The 12,765-nt window shown below is 41.5% G+C and overlaps 1 protein-coding gene across 3 annotated transcripts in view; it reads left to right on the top strand.

Annotated features, from left to right (window-relative positions):
- Positions 1–3,444: 3,444 nt before the first annotated feature.
- RHBDL2 (rhomboid like 2) overlaps positions 3,445–12,765 on the top strand; it is a 57,344-nt gene continuing 48,023 nt past the window's right edge. For all 3 annotated transcript variants that reach the window (XM_040424456.1, XM_040424457.1, XM_040424458.1), the window contains exon 1: positions 3,445–3,500. The gene's annotated coding sequence lies outside the window, so the exon portion shown is untranslated. The remainder of the gene's footprint in view (positions 3,501–12,765) is intronic.

Raw genomic sequence — 12,765 nt, 5'->3', positions numbered from 1 at the left:
TCCCGCCTGTATCCCTCAGTGGGGTCTCTATCCAGAATTTCATTCTTATATTACAACCACTCAACACCCTGAGATTGGGGGGAGGGGATGCGATCACAGGACAGAGGAAGGCATCTGAGGGGTTAAATGGCCGTGGTATATCCGCCCTAGTCACTGGAACCACTCGATACACCCCGTCTCCCATTAGGGTGTACATATATGTCAAATGTCAGGAAGAGGTTGAAGGGGTTGTCCAGTCCCTTTAAGTTTAGAATGCTATAAAATAATAAACTACCGTCATCAATATAAAAATAATTATAATTTTTTCCATTTAAGAATGTATTTGAACAATAAATAAAAGCATTTCCACACTTGTGTCATTTTTGGGGGAGGAGTTATGACACGGGACAAATGTGACTATTTAGGTTACTTTTAATGGAGAGCCAAAAGAAGCAAATTTTTTTTTGTTACAGCAACTGAAGTCCGTACACTTCAGTTGCTGTAACTAAGCCATTTCATGAAATAACTGGCAAAAAGCTAGATCCATTTGTTGATAAGAACTTATATTTTGACTCAAAAAAAAAAAAGAAAGTATTTTAAGTTCTTAATCAGATGATACAGGCAATTAAAAACATGGGACAAATACGTCCCTTGGTCCTCAAAGGGTTAATATCTTACCAGCGGTGAACCTCAGTGGTGTTGGCTGCAGAGGTCGCATGTTCGTGTCACCGCTGGACCCCAAGATACAGAGACCGTTACAGTTACAATAACAACAGGTTTATAAATTTGGAAAATGAAATTATCAAGCTGATTGGTTGTTAAAGGGGCAATTAAAGCCGGTTGTTAAAGCCGGTTTTCTATTTCACCGGTTATGATAAATCTCCCCCTATAAGTTTGTGGTAAAAAAAAAAAAAGTTAAAGGGTCTGGACAACCCCTTTAAATGCTGCTATTGCATTTCTAATGTATATGATACACTAAGAATTAGTGATGGCCTTGCGGTTTGCCTGGCGGTCGGTTTGTGGTGAACTTTGCTCGTTCGCGATTTGCCGAACATGCGAACATATGGAGATATTCGCGCCCGCCATATTCTTTTACATTGTGAAGAACTTTGACCCATGACACATCCATCAGGTGGTACAGGACAGCCAATTGAGACGTTTCAGCACATGGACATACCCCCTACCTTATAAATAAACCTGATCTGGCAGCCATTTTACATTCAATGTTTTGCCAGTGTAGGGAGAGGTTGCTGTGTTGAGCAGGGACAGGCTGTTAGGGACACCAATCTCTAGCTAATAGGGCCACAATAGTCTTTTTAAGAACTGGTATAGGAGTGCTATCGATAGGTGTGACTTACAGAGGGGTGCGATATACTTATAATATACTTTCTAACATAGAAAGCATATTATAGTGGATTTGTATTGTGCAGCAATTGTGAGCGGTTCTGCTGCGATAACTCAGGTATATAGATGGACAAACGCTATTAGAAAAAATAATTGTAACTGGTGTGATATACCAGTTGCCCCCCCAAAAAACACATTGAAGCAGGGGTGTTATATACCAATAATATACTTTCTATATAGTGTATTTGGGTACAGCAGCATTTGTTTGCTGTTTTGCTGTGTTCCCTCTGCTATACACAGTGACAAACGGTATTGGAAAAAATAATTATAACTGGCCGATTACATTGCCGATATTTCACATTGAAAAAAATAATGAATGGAGATCGCAAATTCGAATAATACATCTGGTATGTCACTGTCCATGTTGTGGGACTATTTGTGCACTTCTAGTAATTATTTCTTGGCTGCAAATATGAGCTGAAGGTTTATCAGGTTCGCCTGCCATTAAAATGAATGGGACCCGCCGCGAACTTGCGGTTCGCGAACATTTGATCGCATTCGCGAACCGTCCCGGCAGATGTTCGTCCATCACTACTAATAATCTTTATGTTTTTGTTTTCTAATCTGTAAAAGAGTCATGTTGAATTTGTCACTGAAATCTTCAAAGAATATATTGAATATAAGTGGAACATAATAGGAGCACATTGGTTAGTAACAAGTGTCTAAATTCTGAAATTCAACTTAAAGTTACATATTACTGCATAAGGAAAAATATATGAACATTTTGGTGAGTCTGCATTATTGCTAATACCACAGCGCCATCTACTGACCAGTTTTAGAAAGATACTTTCAAAATAATACAATTTGATTAAGCAAAGGGAGATATTTATGAAACTGGTGTAAAATAGAACCGGCTTAGTTTCCCATAGCAACCAGTCAGATTCCACCTTTCATTTTCCAAAGGAGATGTGAAATATGAAATGACCCCAAAGTTTTTTGCAAAATAGATTTATCACCTTTCCACAGGCTAGGTGATAGTAAAGGAGTATTCCCATCTAGACATCTCTGATATATCACTAGGATATGCCACAAATGTCAGATAGGAGTGAATCCCATCTTCAGAATGTGCATGCGTGTCTACTCTCTGTTTACTTTGGGGGTCCAGTTCTGGAGATAGGAGTGGGCACCATAGGCAAGACCCACACCTATCTGACAGTTGTGATATACCGGAGATGTTTAGATGGGAAAACCCCTTTAAGCTATATGGGGTTACTGCATTATGAATAGGTGATAAATGTATTGTGTGATAAAACCCCCTTCGTACCAACCTTGTTAAAGAGCTTTTCTCATTCAACACGTAACACCCATCCACAGCACTGCATGAGGCTTGTTTTTCTGCAAACTGTAATTTTCATTTGTTACCATTTTGGGGTACATAGGACTTATTGATTAAAGAGGACCTGTCACCTCTCCAAACATTTCTGTTTTAGTAACTACTTACATTCCCCATGTAATAACAAATCTATTCATCCATATTGTGCCATTCCTCTATTTTTCCTACTAGAAGTCTATCAATGAGGTCTGAATGCCAAGACCCCCACCTATCATGAGAACAGGGGTCTCTGTGCCTCACTGTAATGGAGTGATAGTCACACGTGCACACTACTGCTCCATTAAAAATATACCGGACTGAGGGAGATTCGTGATTGCTGTACTCATCTAATTCTGTCAATCCCATAGAGATCCAGGTTCTTATAGTCAGTGGGAGTCCCAGCAGTCAGACTCCCTACAGTCAGACACTTAACACCTTCCCTATGGACATGAGAAAACCCCAAACATAATTGGTAATTTTCTTTGTTGTTTTTACTGTATGTGTTTATTATTATTATTTTTTTTGCTACACATTAAATTTACTATAAAACTATATACAAGGAGTCTGTAATATCACAATGAATTAGTTATATGGGTGAGAGCAAGCCAGATACATACATATATGTTGAATTTGACTTTGAGAGTGGAAGTAGAATATGTGTGACATTTATTACCCCACAAGTGAAAGTGAAAGTGAAAGTAGCCGCACAAGGAGAGCGTGCAGCCTACAGAATACAACTGCAGACAAGAAAGCGGGAGGGGAATACAAAATCTGCACAAAGACACAACAGAAGAAGAATCACAAGGTAATAAAGTGACTCATGAACTTGTGGTTTTATTGTATTTATGCTCTTGTTAAGATTACATTTATTGCTATACCATAAACAGCACAGTAGTAAATCCTATAAAGCACAATTCTCTAATATGTAGCTGTTACTTTTATGCCTCCCTTTTTCCAGTAAAAATGTTGAATCTCCCTGTCATTGGCCTGAGAATCCCACAGCAAGGACTGAAAGATCAGATTTTTTACAGAAAACCATGTTAAGTTTTTTCACATTTTATCACCTCTGTTAGAAAACACAAGCTCAAACTCTTAGGCCCCTTGCAGACGAGCGTTCCTCCCGCAGCGAGTCCGCAACGCAGCTCCCGGCCTGACCTCCCAGCGCTGCCGGGGGTCACATAGCATTATATTGAGTTATGATGCTATGTAACCCTTAGGCTTCTTTTACACGGGCGAGTTTTCCGTGCGGGTGCAATGCGTGAGGTGAACGCATTGCACCCGCACTGAATCCGGACCTATTAATTTCTATGGGGCTGTGCACATGAGCGGTGATTTTCACGCATCACTTGTGCGTTGCGTGAAAATCGCAGCATGCTCCTCTTTGTTCGTTTTGACGCATAGAAGTGAATGGGGCTGCGTGAAAATCGCAAGCATCCGCAAGCAAGTGCGGATGCGGTGCGATTTTCACACACGGTTGCTAGGAGACGATTAGGATGGGGACCCGATCATTATTATTTTCCCTTATAACATGGTTATAAGGGAAAATAATAGCATTCTTAATACAGAATGCATAGTACAGTCGTGGCCAAAAGTTTTGAGAATTACATAAATATTGGAAATTGGAAAAGTTGCTGCTTAAGTTTTTATATTAGCAATTTGCATATACTACAGAATGTTATGAAGAGTGATCAGATGAATTGCATAGTCCTTCTTTGCCATGAAAATTAACTTAATCCCAAAAAAAACTTTCCACTGCATTTCATTTCTGTCATTGAAGGACCTGCTGAGATCATTTCAGTAATCGTCTTGTTAACTCAGGTGAGAATGTTGACGAGCACAAGGCTGGAGATCATTATGTCAGGCTGATTAAGTTAAAATGGCAGACTTGACATGTTAAAAGGAGGATGATGCTTGAAATCATTGTTCTTCCATTGTTAACCATGGTGACCTGCAAAGAAACGCGTGCAGCCATCATTGCGTTGCATAAAAATTTCTTCACAGGCAAGGATATTGTGGCTACTAAGATTGCACCTCAATCAACAATTTATAGGACCATCAAGAACTTCAAGGAAAGAGGTTCAATTCTTGTTAAGAAGGCTTCATGGCGTCCAAGAAAGTCCAGCAAGCGCCAGGATCGTCTCCTAAAGAGGATTCAGCTGCGGGATCGGAGTGCCACCAGTGCAGAGCTTGCTCAGGAATGGCAGCAGGCAGGTGTGAGCGCATCTGCACGCACAGTGAGGCGAAGACTTTTGGAAGATGGCCTGGTGTCAAGAAGGCCAGCAAAGAAGCCACTTCTCTCCAAAAAAAACATCAGGGACAGATTGATCTTCTGCAGAAAGTATGGTGAATGGACTGCTGAGAACTGGGGCAAAGTCATAATATCCGATCAAGCCTCTTTACAATTGTTTGGGGCATCTGGAAAAGGCTTGTCCGGAGAAGAAAAGGTAAGCACTACCATCAGTCCTGTGTCATGCCAACAGTAAAGCATCCTGAGACCATTCATGTGTGGGGTTGCTTCTCATCCAAGGGAGTGGGCTCACTCACAATTTTGCCCAAAAACACAGCCATGAATAAAGAATGGTACCAAAACACCCTCCAACAGCAACTTCTTCCAACAATCCAACAACAGTTTGGGGAAGAACAATGCATTTTCCAGCACGAAGGAGCACCGTGCCATAAGGCAAAAGTGATAACTAAGTGGCTCGGGGACCAAAACGTTGACATTTTGGGTCCATGGCCTGGAAACTCCCCAGATCTTAATCCCATTGAGAACTAGTGGTCAATCCTCAAGAGGCGGGTGGACAAACAAAAACCCACTAATTCTGACAAACTCCAAGAAGTGATTATGAAAGAATGGGTTGCTATCAGTCAGGAATTGGCCCAGAAGTTGATTGAGAGCATGCCCAGTCGAATTGCAGAGGTCCTGAAAAAGAAGGGCCAACACTGCAAATACTGACTCTTTGCATAAATGTCATGTAATTGTCGATAAAAGCCTTTGAAACGTATGAAGTGCGTGTAATTATATTTCACTACATCACAGAAACAACTGAAACAAAGCTCTAAAAGCAGTTTAGCAGCAAACTTTGTGAAAACTAATATTTGTGTCATTCTCAAAACTTTTGGCCACGACTGTACAATAGGGCTGGAGGGGCTAAAAAAAATAAAAAATAATTTAACTCACCTCAATCCACTTGTTCGCAAGGCCCGGCTTCTCTTCTGTCTTCACCTTTGCTGTGCAGTAGGAAAAGGACCTGTGGTGACGTCACTGCGCTCATCACATGGTCCGTCACATGATCCATCACCATGGTGATGGATCATGTGATGGACCATGTCATGAGCGCAGTGACGTCATCAAAGGTCCTTTACCCAGCTCCTGAAGAAATAAGACAGAAGAGAAGCCGGGCTGCGCGAACAAGTGGATTAATGTGAGTTTTTTTAATTTATTTTATTTTTTATTTATTTTTTTGGTATAAGGGAAAATAATACAATCTACACAACACCGAAGTGAAGAAGTTCGGGTTTGGGTACCAAACATGCCGATTTTTCTCACGCGCGTGCAAAACGCATTACAGCGTTTTGCACCCGCATCTTATCCGGCCCAAAAACGTGACGCCCGTGTAAAAGAGGCCTTAAAGTTCTGGAATGTATTGGATAACAGTGACAGCATTATGCCAGTGTTATCCAATACATTCCAGAACTGTAAGGATTACATAGCGTCCTAAATCAATATAATGCTATGTGACCCCCTGGCAGCGCTGGGAGGTCAGGCCGGGAGCTGCGCTGCGGACTCGCTGCGGGAGGAACGCTCGTCTGCAAGGGGCCTTACTTTCGGCCACATTCAGCCAGAATACAGTTCTGTGCAAGAGCTGTATACTTAGGGCCAAGAAGTGGATCATATCATAACAGGACAAAGCAAGGAAACCTTTCATAAAGGCTGTTTGGAAAAGGTTTTCCTGCCTTGTAATGAATGGATCTGATTCCATTCTTGGCACTAAATTAGATAAAGCTGTATTTTAGCCTTCTGATAAGATATAAATAAAACGTATAAAATCGTTTTCACAGAACCCCATGGTTTTAGACAAAGTGTGGCCCTGGGAAAAAAAATTTAAGTGTTGCACAAACAACACATTGACACATAGCCTGCCTGCACTGATTGCAAATTACATATGGTTTTTCCACGCAGATTCTCGTGCAGAGAAACTGCAGTGTAATACAGTACCAGCAAGGTGTATAAGATTATCTTTAGGATAGGTCATGAATATTAGCTCGTCTGGTGTCCTTCTCCTGGGACACCTGCCGATTTACTGTTGGGAGGCCAGTGATGTCACTCTATATCAGTCACATGGCCTAGTTGCAGTTCAGTCCCATTTAAGTGAAAGGAGATGAGCTGCAATACCAAGCATCGCTGCTGTCTAATGTACGGCGCTGTGCTTGGTAAACTATAAAGAGACCGCAGTGCTTACTGGAGCTCTGGTGAGCGCCCTGGCCTCTTCTAAAAGCTGATCAACAGGGGTGTCAGAAGTCCGACCCCCACTGATCTGATACTGATGACCTATCCTGAGGACAGACCATCCATATCAAATTCCCAGGTAAACCTTTTAACTGAAAAAAAAAAACAAGAAGCAGGTTGGAAAGACAAACAAATATAGCCTTTAAAGTGTAACTCTCCTTTAAAAACACTTTCTACATGTCATAGTGACCACATACCTCTTACATCCAGGGACATCTCCTCCGTTTGACCCAGACCACCATGACAAATTCTTTCAGCCGCATCTCGTCTCTACAGAGTTTGTAACACAGACACGTTAGATTTAAAAAAATTTCTATCAACCTCCCCATCCTATTGTCCCCACGGTGTCATCCTGCTGCCACTCCCAATACTGTGCCCGTGGTGCTCATCCAATGTCCCAGGTACTATACTGCTGAAAAAATAGTGACCCTAATAGACATAATTGGGGTCATTTATCAAACTGGTGTAAAGTAAAACTGGATTTCCAGAAGAGCTGTCAAAAATTAAAGGTGAGATCTGATTGGCTGCTATGGGCAACTAAGCCAGTTCTACTTTACACCAATTTGATAAATTACCCCAAATGTCTGTATAGTGTCCACAGCAGCTATAATGTCCCCTAGAGTGTCCCAGTAATAATAATAACACCCTATATTGTGCTCCAGGTAATAATCCCTGTATAGTGTCCCCAAAAATAATAGAATTGCCCCTACAGTGCCTTCCCAATAGCAAGGCCCCCCACGCTGCCCCTATATAGTAATCCCCTTATAGTAATTTGCCCCCCCCACACAGTAATTTCCTCACATAGTAATTTGCCCCACACAGTAATTTCCACCACACTTCCCCATAGAGTAGTTTGCCCCCACACAGTAATTTCCCCCACACAGTAGTTTCCCCCACACAGTAGTTTCCCCCACATTACCCCATATAGTCTTTTGCCCCACATAGTAATCCCTTCCAATAATAATTTGCCCCCACATAGTAATCCCTCCCATAATAATTTGTCCCCACACAGTAATCCCACCATAATATTTTTCCCCCACATAGTAATTTCCTCCCATACTGCAATTTCCCCCGATGTACTGTCTCTTCACATGTTCTCCTGTGTGTCCCCCCCATGTCCCCCAAAGTTGGCACATAAAATAAAAACAAAACAAAAAAAACTAAAAGCTAAATACTTATCACTGTCCAGGCGCGCGATGGCAGCCGCGCACACTTCACTGTGCTGTGTCTCAACACAGGCACGCGAGATGACGTCATCACGCACGCCTGCGCCGGTATTTCACTACAACATAGGCCTCAGGCCTACTAGGCCTGAAGCTTATGGGCGGTGATCGGTGCAGGGCAGGGAACTATGCGCTCCCGTGCCCCGCCGCAGTATGTGAGCGTTCAGGTTGGAGTTGGGCCCCCAGCGATGCTGGTCCCGGGGCTGCCGACCCAAATGTCCCTATTGTAATCCGCCACTGACTGGAATGGGGCCCCTTCGGTGACGGGGGCCCAGGGCAATTGTCCAGTTTGCCCCCCCCCCCAACGCTGTCTCAGCTGATATCAGCAATATCAATGTGATCTCAGTACATTTCTTTTCAAAGAAGAAGACCGGCACTTCGCAGATGTAGATCACAATGTAGATTTATTCAGTCACATATTCAAGTGGCATAGTGACGCGTTTCAGCACAAGTGTGCTTTCATCAGACTGCAATGAAACATCTTACACTCCAGCTATTTATACATAAATGAGACACTAAGGAACTGACATCATCAGAGGAGCTCCGCCTCCCTCATTAACTAAAAATTCGCATATCAAATAATCGCAATGAAATATTCGCATTAAAAAATTCGCATAAAAAAATTCGCATAAACATATCCACTCTATACTGGCGAAGATTTTCAGTCCAATAGTCCATTTTGGCAGTGATTAATCACGCTGAAGAAAAAGAGAAATATATTTATCTAATTGCATAAAGCCGAATGCCTTATAGGAAGCAGGACACATTGTACTCACGATTGAGGCCCCTGGGCTCCATTGTCTGAAGACGATGGATCCAGTAAGCCTCTCTTTTCAATAACAATTTATTTCTATCACCCCCTCGACGGGGTAATGATACACCTTCAATAATCTGATACCTCAACTGCGAGATATTATGTTTTTTATCATGAAAATGAAGGGGTATTGGAAGTAATAAATTCTGTTTGCGGATAGTAGATTTGTGTTTACTTAGTCTGTCCTTCATTCTCATCGAGGTTTCCCCCACATATAATAATCCACATGGACATTTAAGAATGTAAACCACAAATCTACTATCACAGGTGAACGTGCCCCTTATTGGAATATTTTCACCTGAGTGAGGGTGGGAAAAACATGAATCCTTTATGACGCTGGAACAATTGACACAATTTAAACAAGGAAAAGTGCCCCGTCTAGGTGTAGATAAAAAAACTCTGTCCTCTTTCTATTTTATTACTTCCCACATCTGCCCGGACTATTTTATCCCTAATATTTTCTGCCCGTTTATACCATATCATGGGTGGCCTCTGGAACTCTCCTATCCGTGGATAGGACTTGGATAATATGTGCCAATGTTGATTAACAATAGTCCTCAGGCGCTGGGACCAGGGATGGTATTTAATCACTAAGGGGATCCTTGTTTCTTTCTTAGTTCTATCCGGTGGTGTAGTCTCAGCTTTATTACGCTGTATTTTCAATAGATCAGGGGGGTAGCCTCGCTCTCTAAATTTATTGGTCATATCGTCTAATCTTATTTGGCACATATCCCTATCACTGACGATCCGTCTAACCCTCTGGTATTGTGAATATGGGATAGATTCCTTGATGGTTGCTGGGTGACTACTTGAAAAGGACAGTAAACTGTTCCTATCAGTTGATTTCACAAATAAATCCATCTGTATCTTACCTTCTTTGTCCCTAGTCACCCAGGTATCCAAAAAGGAAATTCTATCAGAACTATGGTGTACAGTGAATTTAAGTTCATCCCAGATGGAATTTAAATACGTGGTAAATTCCGTAAGGGATCGGACGTCGCCTCGCCATACGCAAAAAATATCGTCGATGAATCGACGCCAAAATATACAATGTTGATGATATAGAGGGCTAGAGTAAACAAATTGACACTCAAAAGAAGCCATATATGTATTTGCGTATGGCGGCGCGACGTTCGATCCCATCGCGGTCCCACGGCACTGCTGATAAAAAGAATCTTGAAACAAAAAATAATTTTGCTCAAGGACTATTTTCAAAAGTTCCAGAAAAAATTCCTTTTCTGCCTTTTTGTATGTGCTTGTGCCTAAGAGACCCGCGACTGCATTGATTCCTTTTTCATGAATAATAGATGTATAAAGACTGCACACGTCTAAAGTGACGAATATGCAGCCGTCATCCACCTGGAGAGAGCTAATTTCAGATAGAAAGTGGCCAGTATCTCGGATATACGATGGTGCTAGTTTAGTTAGAGGGGTTAATACCCTCTCCAAAAAAATAGCTGGATTTGAAAGTATGGAGTCGGTGGACGCCACTATCGGGCGACCTGGTGGATTAATTAGTGACTTATGCACTTTTGGTAGAGTGTAAAACACCGGGGTAATCGGATGTTGATTTATAAGAAAGTCCCCCAATTTGGCGTCCACCACTTCATTCTCTTTGGCTTTATCTACCACTCGCTGTAAAATTTCTTTGATATGGTAGACTGGATCACTATTTAGCATTTTATAAGTACTACTATCCTGTAATTGTTGTAAAATTTCACTAACATAATATTCTTTGTCTAAGATAACGATGGCCCCCCCCCCCCCTTATCTGCAGGTTTTATTATTAAGGATTTCTCCTTTAATAAGGAGTCAAGGGCATGTTTCTCCTCCACAGGTAAATTATAATTTACATGTAACTTTCCTTGTTTACATTGTTGCAACAATTTATCGACATCATTTTGCACCAATTTAACAAATGTCTCAACTGGATGATATGTCCTGGGAGGTGTATAATTACTTTTTACTCTCAAATTAAACTGTTTAACAGTTAACATAGTAGTAACAGAGCTATCCTCCACCTGTTCCACATCACCAGTAGTTTCATTACCACCAAATTGAGCTTTTAGACGCAAATTGCGAAAAAAACGATGTAAGTCAGTGTCCAAGGTGAACGTATCAAAGTTCCCGGTCGGGCTGAAAGATAAGCCCTTTTTCAATAAGTTCATCTGGGCAGGACTGAGGCTCTTGGATGATAAGTTTAACACTAAGTTTTCTCCCGTACCTGTGACCGCGTTTTCCTCGGTGCGTCTGCCTCGCCGATGATGACGGCCGGCTCGCCGGGTGTTTGGTCTTCTTGTACGGCGTTGGCCTAAAAAAGGCCCCCGAGAGCCACCTGATAGGGATATGTGCCAAATAAGATTAGACGATATGACCAATAAATTTAGAGAGCGAGGCTACCCCCCTGATCTATTGAAAATACAGCGTAATAAAGCTGAGACTACACCACCGGATAGAACTAAGAAAGAAACAAGGATCCCCTTAGTGATTAAATACCATCCCTGGTCCCAGCGCCTGAGGACTATTGTTAATCAACATTGGCACATATTATCCAAGTCCTATCCACGGATAGGAGAGTTCCAGAGGCCACCCATGATATGCTATAAACGGGCAGAAAATATTAGGGATAAAATAGTCCGGGCAGATGTGGGAAGTAATAAAATAGAAAGAGGACAGAGTTTTTTATCTACACCTAGACGGGGCACTTTTCCTTGTTTAAATTGTGTCAATTGTTCCAGCGTCATAAAGGGTTCATGTTTTTCCCACCCTCACTCAGGTGAAAATATTCCAATAAGGGGCACGTTCACCTGTGATAGTAGATTTGTGGTTTACATTCTTAAATGTCCATGTGGATTATTATATGTGGGGGAAACCTCGATGAGAATGAAGGACAGACTAAGTAAACACAAATCTACTATCCGCAAACAGAATTTATTACTTCCAATACCCCTTCATTTTCATGATAAAAAACATAATATCTCGCAGTTGAGGTATCAGATTATTGAAGGTGTATCATTACCCCGTCGAGGGGGTGATAGAAATAAATTGTTATTGAAAAGAGAGGCTTACTGGATCCATCGTCTTCAGACAATGGAGCCCAGGGGCCTCAATCGTGAGTACAATGTGTCCTGCTTCCTATAAGGCATTCGGCTTTATGCAATTAGATAAATATATTTCTCTTTTTCTTCAGCGTGATTAATCACTGCCAAAATGGACTATTGGACTGAAAATCTTCGCCAGTATAGAGTGGATATGTTTATGCGAATTTTTTTATGCGAATTTTTTATGCGAATTTTTTTTTTCAAATTTTCTAATGCGAATATTTCATTGCGATTATTTGATATGCGAATTTTTAGTTAATGAGGGAGGCGGAGCTCCTCTGATGATGTCAGTTCCTTAGTGTCTCATTTATGTATAAATAGCTGGAGTGTAAGATGTTTCATTGCAGTCTGATGAAAGCACATTTGTGCTGAAACGCGTCACTATGCCACTTGAATATGTGACTGAATAAATCTACATTGTG

The sequence above is a fragment of the Bufo bufo genome, chromosome 3 (genome assembly GCF_905171765.1).
Source record: "Bufo bufo chromosome 3, aBufBuf1.1, whole genome shotgun sequence".
In the NCBI taxonomy this organism is placed as follows: domain Eukaryota; kingdom Metazoa; phylum Chordata; class Amphibia; order Anura; family Bufonidae; genus Bufo; species Bufo bufo.
Note: the sequence above shows the minus strand (reverse complement) of the source record. Positions and strands in the feature narration are given on the sequence as shown.